The following is an 8978-nucleotide window of genomic DNA, read 5'->3' as shown; positions in this document are numbered from 1 at the left end:
ATACTCTTTAACCACACATCAATAAATACAGTTGATAATTCAAACTCTCAGAGCAGTCTTTGTTTTTTATTGATCGTTTCGCGTTGGTTTTATTTGTTTTGCTGCTGAAAAATCTCCCTATAGCTGGAGTTCATGATGCTGCTGTGTCCAAGGCTGGACTGGGACAAAAAATCGGCCCGGGCATTTTGACTAGAGACCGGCCCACCAGGATAAAGATTGAAAATGTGACGTCATTCAGGGGTAAAACCGCAAAGGATTCTGGGAACTTGTGGCAAGAGGTACTAGCGCACGCAGGCTTTCAATTGAAATCAGTTACACAGCAATAAAAAGAAACACAAAAATGGCAAGAAGCTGTTGTATTATTAACTTCAATAGCCGGTCGCATGACAGCCACGGGAAGCCGACGGGTAAAGAGATCGTTTTTTTTTTATCGGATTACGTCGTTGAAGAGAAATTTTTTAAGCCATGTTTCCGAAGTAAGAGCCGACGGATGGTCTGGATATACCAAATATAACGTCTCAGAACACTCCAGCTCCCAGGTTAGTCTGCTCCAAGCATTCCCACAAAGGTCAGTTTGCTGTTGTAGTTAATGCGTCATTTTTCTTAACATAATTGGTGATATAGGTTACAAACAAGTCTGGCGCTGAACAGAAATGGTCGCACTATGCTCCTTTATTTATTGTGCATAAATAGTGAATTGTCCTGACACAATATTGCGTTTCACTTCTGTTATTACCATGGTACATTGACAAAAACATATACTTTTATTCACAGGATAAAACAGTTGTTTTGTATCACTAATTGTCCAGTGCGATTACAGCATACAGTATTATTGTCACTGCTACATTTCTGTGATGCTACCAGAAATTATTTCCACTACTAATTAATTACCGTTGAGCTCAAAGGTCCTATTAATAAACGGTTAACGAATGTGTATTTATGACGATTTGTGAGACTGGTAAACTTACCTTTGTTCGTACGATGGTCTTTACTTTCTACACGGTGCGTTTCAAGGTCCTGCACCCATCCGTCGGTAAACTGTACCTGGGCTTGTTGCAGTGACCTGAAGTTACTAAACTTCATGAGTGTATGCACTCACTCCAAGAAGCGTATGATTATAAATCTGAGCGTGGTGAAAGTTGGGCAGCACGCTAACGTCTTTTGTCCACTCTGTGTGCTCATAAGGGTCTGACCCTTTCACACCTTTGATTTTTTTCCTCATATCTTTTCTTTGTCTTTTCGTCGAGTCTGTCTTTGTACGGACCGGCATTGTTCTCCTTTTGTTTTGTACATTCCTTTTTTGTGCGGCAAAGATAAAACAAGAAGGTATTGGAACCGGAGAATGAACGTTTTGCGGTGCTGCAAATGATGCGGTACTTGGATTGTTTTGCCACGAGTTCCCGGCATGCAATGCGCGAAAATCACGTGATTGCTAAAGAAGGGGGAGGGTGCATCCGGCCTCCTCGGCTGTAATTGGTCCAGCCCAGAGTCGATCATGACCAACTGGCCAATCCAACACCTTTCATTATATATACCCTTCCTAAAAAAAAATAAAATAAAAAATAAATACATTGGCCCATAAAAACAAAAAATTGCCAGCGGCCCACCGGGCAAATGCCCGGTATGCCTGATGGCCAGTCCAGCTATGGCTGTGTCCCAGTGTTTCCCCGCAGTGCGAACAGCTGAGCGGATTATGAAGCAGATACGGGAGCAAAGCGGTATCTGCATGACAGAACAAGCGACTACTGCCGCGCACATTTTTAAATACGAGCAAACATGCTTCAGAGCTTTTTCAGAAAGTTCTGGTGCTGCTAAAACAAAGGCGCCAGTTACAGCTGGGAGAAAGCTTTCAGTGAGCTCTCCGGGATGATGAGCTACAGTGAAGATCAATGGGGAGACGCAGACGGATGCAACAGCTGCTTTTTAAGAGTTTTAAAACACGACTGTTGGGAATAATCTGCCCAACAGTCGTGTTTGAGGGCAATGAGGCATGTTGTATAGAGCGCTTTGAGTACTCCGGGAGAGTAGAAAAGCGCTACATAAGAATCAGTCCATTTACCAGTGTTCATAGAATCTCAAAGACATACCGGATTTAAGTTTGTTTACCTGCTTTATGTGTTGACCCAGGAGCAGAGCCACCACAACTTAAGGATTGCCGCTCTCAAAAAAATAATAATTAAAAATCGTCTGACGTCCATTTTCTTTTCCATCAAGGCAGGAAAGTAGTTTGCAAAGACCGCGATTGTAATTATTGGGGGTGTCCAAATTCATGGGCTGCATCCTCCCGGGGACGCATTTGTAGACCGATTACGTCACAGCGACGCACCGAAGGCTGACCAATGCGTCCTCCTTTTCCCCGAATTTCAAGGATGGGTCGGGTGTGTCCTTCGTGGCCTACCATATCCCAGAATTCATAACGCGGCCCAGCCAAACTCCAGTATCCGGCAATGGTGGCTACTACTAAGTTTTAAAATTACTCTTATCAATCTTTCTGGGTCACAAAATAAACTTTTAACATATTTTCAGGCGAGAAAGTAGCTGTGCTGTGCAAACTTCAAATATCTGCTCGGTTTATCAAAATATCGCATATTTGCAAAAGTGCTTCGACGTTTTCGGAGACGTCTGTTACCCAACAGCTCGATAGCAAGCCAGGAGCTCGAGGGTCACTAGAGCCGCCGAGACCGGCACAACTCCCGGCACATCATTTTCAGATCACCGCGGACTTTCGCTGCTTGGGTTAAACGTAATATATAAGTCACTTAGACAACCTACAAATGTTATTGTTGGGCTTTTTTCAGTGTTTTTTTTGTTCGTGAGTAAATCGGTTTGGCTGAGATTAAAGTTATTAGGTTAGAGTAGATAAAATAAAACTTTATTAATCCCCCGGGTGGTTTTCACACAGCTGAATAAACGTCAAACAGAAAACCGATTAAACAGAAGTGTGAGATGGTCAAGAATTTATGCCAGTGTCCTGTTATATTTTAGATAGCAAGGAGCAGACGGCAGTTTCACTCCACCGAGGGAGCTCATGGAGCCCACGAATTTGGACACGACTTTTATCTTGGACAACATTCACCTCTCTGACACGTCCCCACAAAATTAGTGGCCTTGCGGATCAGTTTATTGAGTCTGTTAGTATCAGCAACCCTCAATCTACTCCCCCGGCATGCAACAGCATGGAGGATTGCACTGGCCACAACAGACTCCTAGAACTCGTAGAAATGCCCAACAGATTTATTTTCCCGAGTGGATCAATATGGCTTTTACCATACTGGTCCACAGGATTGTGTCCACTGTTTGTTTGGCTGTTATTATTTATTTATTTATTTATTTATTACTTTTAAGTTATTACAATCAGAATGGACAGGATTGGGGGATGGGAAAGGGAAAGACAAAGAAAAGAGAACTTGGAAAAAACTTAACAGAAGGAGAAGGAAAAGAAAAATGGAGGAGAGAGAGAGAGAGAGAAAGAAAGGATACTAAAAATCTGTTTCATCATCTGCAGAAAAAAAAACCAAGCAAAAACAGAACAACACAGTAGGGAAACCACAGCAACAACCTAAGTAACAGTAAATAATAAATATTGAATGTTACTGAGCAGCATGCAATATTTATGATAATGAATGATATGTCTGAAAGGCAGCAGCCAACCAAGATAGTGTGTTTGTGAGGACGTAAGCCAGTACAAGCCTGAGCACCCAGCTCCAGACACCAAGAACCACCAACGCACTTGTGGGTGGGGGCATCAGCCACTGGCAGGGAGTGTGGTGGGGGCACACTCTCTGCCTGAGATGTTCCGAGAGAAGTGGAGTCTAAGAGCTCCACATTATGTACAAAATTGGTTCCAGGGCATAAAAAATGTTGTGCATGACTCATTGGTTGATCCACACAATATTAATGAAAAACTTTGTTAAAGCAATGAATACGAGAGGTGAAGGCTTCCTGTACATGTAACAAATGTTTTCAGTCAGTAATAAGAAAATAAAGGAAGGTATTTTTGTTGGTCCGCAGATCTGACGGAGACAGAGAAAAGTCATTTAGACAGCATTCTACATGTACAGCATGTACTGCTTTCAAGAATATTGTCAAATAATATTCTATGGAATTACAAGGGACCAAATTATGCTGGGCAAGTTGAAAGCATACGAACATACAAGTTGATGAACTTGAACATATCACTAAAGATGACTTTTTTTCACTCTCACTAATTGTCCCCAGCCAATCTGGGCAACAACGGTGACAACCCTGGAGAAACCAAGCTAGAGAAACACAACTAGAGGAAGTGGAGCCTGTCAGTGCATATTTTACAATCGATTTTTAAAAACATTATTTCCACTTTTCTCAGAAACTAGGCCTGATAGAACATGACACTTTCTGCAACACAATTAATACATTTACACAATTTGTGTAGTTTGTGCCTGTGTACACCTGTGTGTACACCTGTGTGCACACCTGTGTGGATCAGCACGCTTGTATTCAAAAGGTTTCTCCATGTAAGGATCTCTTAGAGGCTGTCGGGAATTATAACCCCGTCCCCCAGGGCATGAAGCAGGCAAGGAGGAGATCCAGGCCCCAGACATCCAGAGGCCCCCACAGTGCGAGAGCCCAAGGAGGACCATTGGAGGGGCAACCATGCCACCCTCCTGGGAAAAGCTGACGAGAGCTCCAGACAAGGGGTCACCCAGCAGCCACGGAGCAGAAGCCAGAGGGGACTGCAGTGACATGCCCACGGGCTCTGCCGGCAACCAGGTGCACCAGAGTGGACTGACAGGCCCTGTCAAGAAGCCACCGGCAGTGAGCCGGTATATACCTGAACGCCCAGCCCCGGACAACAAGAGCCACCAATACGTCTGAGGGCATCAGCCACCGGCAGGGAGTGTGGTGAAGGGAGATAAGGATCCATAACTTGGGGAGCCTGAGATGTTCATGCATTCCCACCCTCATGCACACATATACAAATACTCAACCAACGTGGAGACAGACACAAATAGAAACTGTACACACAATCACACTCCCCAAACAAATTCTATACCCCAGGTCCAGGTACCCTCGCCCCCAGAGGGGGAAACCAAACCTAGACCCAGGAGGTGTTAACCTTTTCCCTGTGGTGGAAACAAGCAGATCGCAGCAGCAGCAGGGAGGATCCGCACATCAGACTCCAATGGGACAGCCAACGCCTGCTTCCAGCCCCTCCACCCCAATGGCTAACAGAAAATGGGGGTGTAAGAAGACCTCAAACCTCCCTCCGCGCGCTCATATTTGCGCTCATCATTGCTGCATGCTGTTCTAAAGTGCATTTGAAACACGCGAAGGCATGGTGCTTCCTGCCAGAGAGCAGCAGGTGTCAGCATGGGCCCTTCTGAGAACCCTCAGTGTCTACATGCATTTATTCACTGTGGCTCTCAGACGAGGCAGATGCATCTCTCACCCTCTCCTTCCCCTTATCTTCCCTGCTTGCTGCTTCTTTGTCCTTGTCTGGTCTTGTCTGACTCTAACCTTGAGAGAGCCTCTCATTCTCGCTCTTGTTCTCTAAAACCTAAAGAAGAACCATGGATTTGATCCGCTGGTCCCTTAATGCAATTGACACTCTCTTCTCGACGACAAGCCTGGGGTCGGGAGAACCCCAGTGTCCTGGAGGGACGTTCCCTGCTGGATACACGATGAACGGGTGGCAGAAGTAGCACGTCGTGTCCCTGGTGGGACTGTCTATTGAGGACATTGAAGACATCTACCTTTTTGGAACCATGATAACGGGGTTCTTGCTAATCAGAGCTGGCTCGGTCCTGGCTTATCGAAAATTTAAGAAAGCGCTGACTACTGTTCAAACCCCCACAAAGCTGGCCGCTATGATTGAAACTGTGGGAAGAGCTGTGAGTAGACTGTTCTTACTGAACGCAATATGGGAAAGATCTTGGAGGAGCTCGCAACGGATGACACAACAGGAGACCAGTGATGGACATTAAGAACGACTGTAAAATTGATGCAGTTTGTTCATCCCAAAACAACATTTACAACATCTCTTGCGGCTACCCCCCACCCTGACGGCACCGACTGGACAACGGTTGAAGGTTGACGTCGAGGAGAACAACAATTTATCCTAGAGATACGAGAACAACCTGACTCTCTGCCCTATTCCTCAAGGTCACCTGCATAGGCTGCGGACTGTTGATTTTAGCCTAAGAGGCAAAAGGACACTCTCTAAGGCTGAACACAAGACACACACACACACACACACACACACACACACACACATACTGATACGCCCTCACCACTACCCTCCCCCACCTGAATCCAATGCCTCCCACTGGAATATTTGCCCATGTTGCTTGTCTGTGTTTTTTATTGTGTTATGGTGTCATGATATCTGTGCTTTCTTTATGTGCTATCTGGGGTCAGTTCCCCCGCTGACCTCAGTAGGCACCCCCGCTTTCTGGAACACACCAAGGCCAGGGGGCTGCTGCCGATCCGGGGCCTGCAGCAGCAGCCCCCTGACCGAGTTTAAAAAGCTCGGTGCTTTTCCTTGACATTTTGCTGTGATGTTTCAAAGAGCCGGAAAAGTAAATAGTAAGTAAATAGACAGAAACGAAGCAGGTTGAATCATCTTGTGTCCAGTCAGTGTCTGTGTCTGCCCCGGCTCCCAACGTCGCCTGGTCCTGCCTCTCTCCGTCTAGCTTCATCTACGCCTGAGGTCTCCATGCCGTCTCGTCCTGCACGTCCTGTCCGGCCTACTCGTCCTGCACGTCCTGCACGTCCTGTCCGGCCTACTCGTCCTACTCGTCCTGCACGTCCTGTCCGGCCGCTTTCCAGGCCGATGACTGGACATCGTTGCCGTTATGGACGGGCCCCTGAACTGCGCCGGTGCCTCCCGCCCGGCCGGCCTCCTGACCTGCTCCGTCGCCGCCGGTGCCTCCCGCCTGCCCGGCCTCCTGAACTGTTTTCTGGGCTCTTGGGCCGTCAGCCTCTGGGCCGCCCCCCCGAACTGCCTGGGTTTGGACTGTTGTGCCGTCAGCCTCTGGGCCGGCCCCTTGAACTTTTTGTGACCTGTTTTTCCTGGCCGCCTGCGCCTGTCGTGAGCCTGTTTTTGTTCTGTTGCTTTCCTGGCTCTAGTGTTTGCACTTTTTTTTTGTTTCTGGCTCCTTGTGTTCGGTTTGTTTCGAGCCCTCCTTCCTGTTTTCCCCCACCGCCCACCCTGGTTGGGTTGTTTTTTGTTTTGGTGTCGGTTTGGGCCAGCCCTTTAGAGGGGGATACTGTTAGGATGCCTGGGTCGTCGACCCAGGGTTTTTGAGTTTATTATATTATTTATAATTTCTAGTCTTTGGGTTTTTGTTAGAGTCATGTCTTATGGTTTGTCTCTGTGTAATCCTTAGTTGCTGTCTCCCCTGTCCGCTATATTCCCGTGTCCAGTCAGTGTCTGTGTCTGCCCTGGTCCCACGTCTCTGTTCCCTCTGTAGTGCCTGCATGTGAGTCTGTCTTTTGTTCAGTCTGTGTTATGTGTTTCCTGTTTTACTTTGAAGGTCTCTGTCTTATCTCAGTGTGTTCAGTTTACGCTTCCTTGTCTCGTTAGTTCTGATTTGCCCCCAGCTGTGTTTCCCTCCTGTTGTCCATTCCCTGATTGCTCCCTCTGTGTATTTAAGCCCTGTGTTTCAGTTTGTCATTGTCGCGATCTACTCTTATCTACCCTCATGTATGCTGTGTGTTTTGTTTTTCCCTGCCTACGTTAATGTTTGTACTTTGGAGGTTTGTTACTTTGAGTTCAGCATTAAAGCTGTTTTTTGAGTTCACGTCTGTCTCCGGAGTCAGCACTTTTGGTCCTTTTCCTGCCTGCTCACAGCCGTTTCATAACAGAACATAAGCGTTTCAGATGTCTCAGTGTGGAAAAACAACTGTTCGGAAATGATTGAAAACACTAGTGTGCACGCAGAGCGTTTTTAGACGAAAACGAGTATGAGTATGGAATGGCCACACTAAGTGGTCTTAGTTACAAGTGTGAAAACTCAAGCTCCTTTTCCAGAGGGCATTTCTGTAAAGGTCGGAGGTATGAGCCACTCCATCACCACGCCTTTTACTTCATAAAGTGAGTGTTATCAAACTGTATAACACTGCATAACTAAAGGAATACATGCGTCCTCTACAGTGAAGGTCCTAGTTGAGTTTTCCTTCCCACTTTTCTATAGTAACAGAAAAATGCCATCAATATTAAAACGTTGCGCCCATTATTGAATTTTCAGGAAAGAAAGTTTAAAAAAATCTTTTTGTCTTTTTTCTGGTGACCATGCTTTTTTAAAAAAGCCAACAACCCAGAAACATAAGGGGGGCGGGGGGTGTTTTTTTGGTAGATGATGTTTAGCATTGTTGTTGAGCTTCTGTTTTTTATATCTTTTGAAGCGTCTCTTCATCTGAAATACTGCAGTACACAGCAGTGATGTAAAGCAAAGTCATATTAGGAAGGGTCAGCAAGAGAACGGAACACGGGTTTCTGCATGGGAAGGAGACGTTGTTAAAACAAAAGTACGTGTGTTCCTCTTATTGTTTCATCATTCAACATATCATCTGTTTTGTGCAGTTTGAAAAAACAGTTTCACATATTCATTCAGAACGCAAAACCACAAGAGTTTATTTCTAGTACAGGTACAGGATATCATCGAAAAACATCCTCATGTCAAAGAAAAGAATAAGTGTGTGTGTGTGTGTGTGTGTGTGTGAGAGAGAGAGAACATTGTAACCAGAGCAGGAAAACTGAGCCTGCTCTTTGCCTGTAAGCCACAGAATCACCATAAAGCTAGTTCTAGAAGGAAACAACTAAAAGAACTTCAGTCTGCAAGCACAGATCTTTAACAGGGATCCAGGATTCAGTCAAATATGTCAAATCTCAAAGAGTGTGCCTAAATCAGATGAAGTTTGAGCCCTACATTATTACTTGTTCTTAACGAATCATGCATGACAATATCCAAGTTTTTTGCTTATAAATTTACCAGGTT

This window comes from Aulonocara sp. 'chitande type north' Nkhata Bay, linkage group LG5 (assembly GCF_057382095.1).
Source record: "Aulonocara sp. 'chitande type north' Nkhata Bay isolate Kocher_YH1m ecotype deep benthic linkage group LG5, A_spYH_male_GT1.1, whole genome shotgun sequence".
Lineage (NCBI taxonomy): Eukaryota > Metazoa > Chordata > Actinopteri > Cichliformes > Cichlidae > Aulonocara > Aulonocara sp. 'chitande type north' Nkhata Bay.
The sequence above is the reverse complement of the archived record's forward strand: the minus strand, read 5'-3'. Positions refer to the sequence as shown.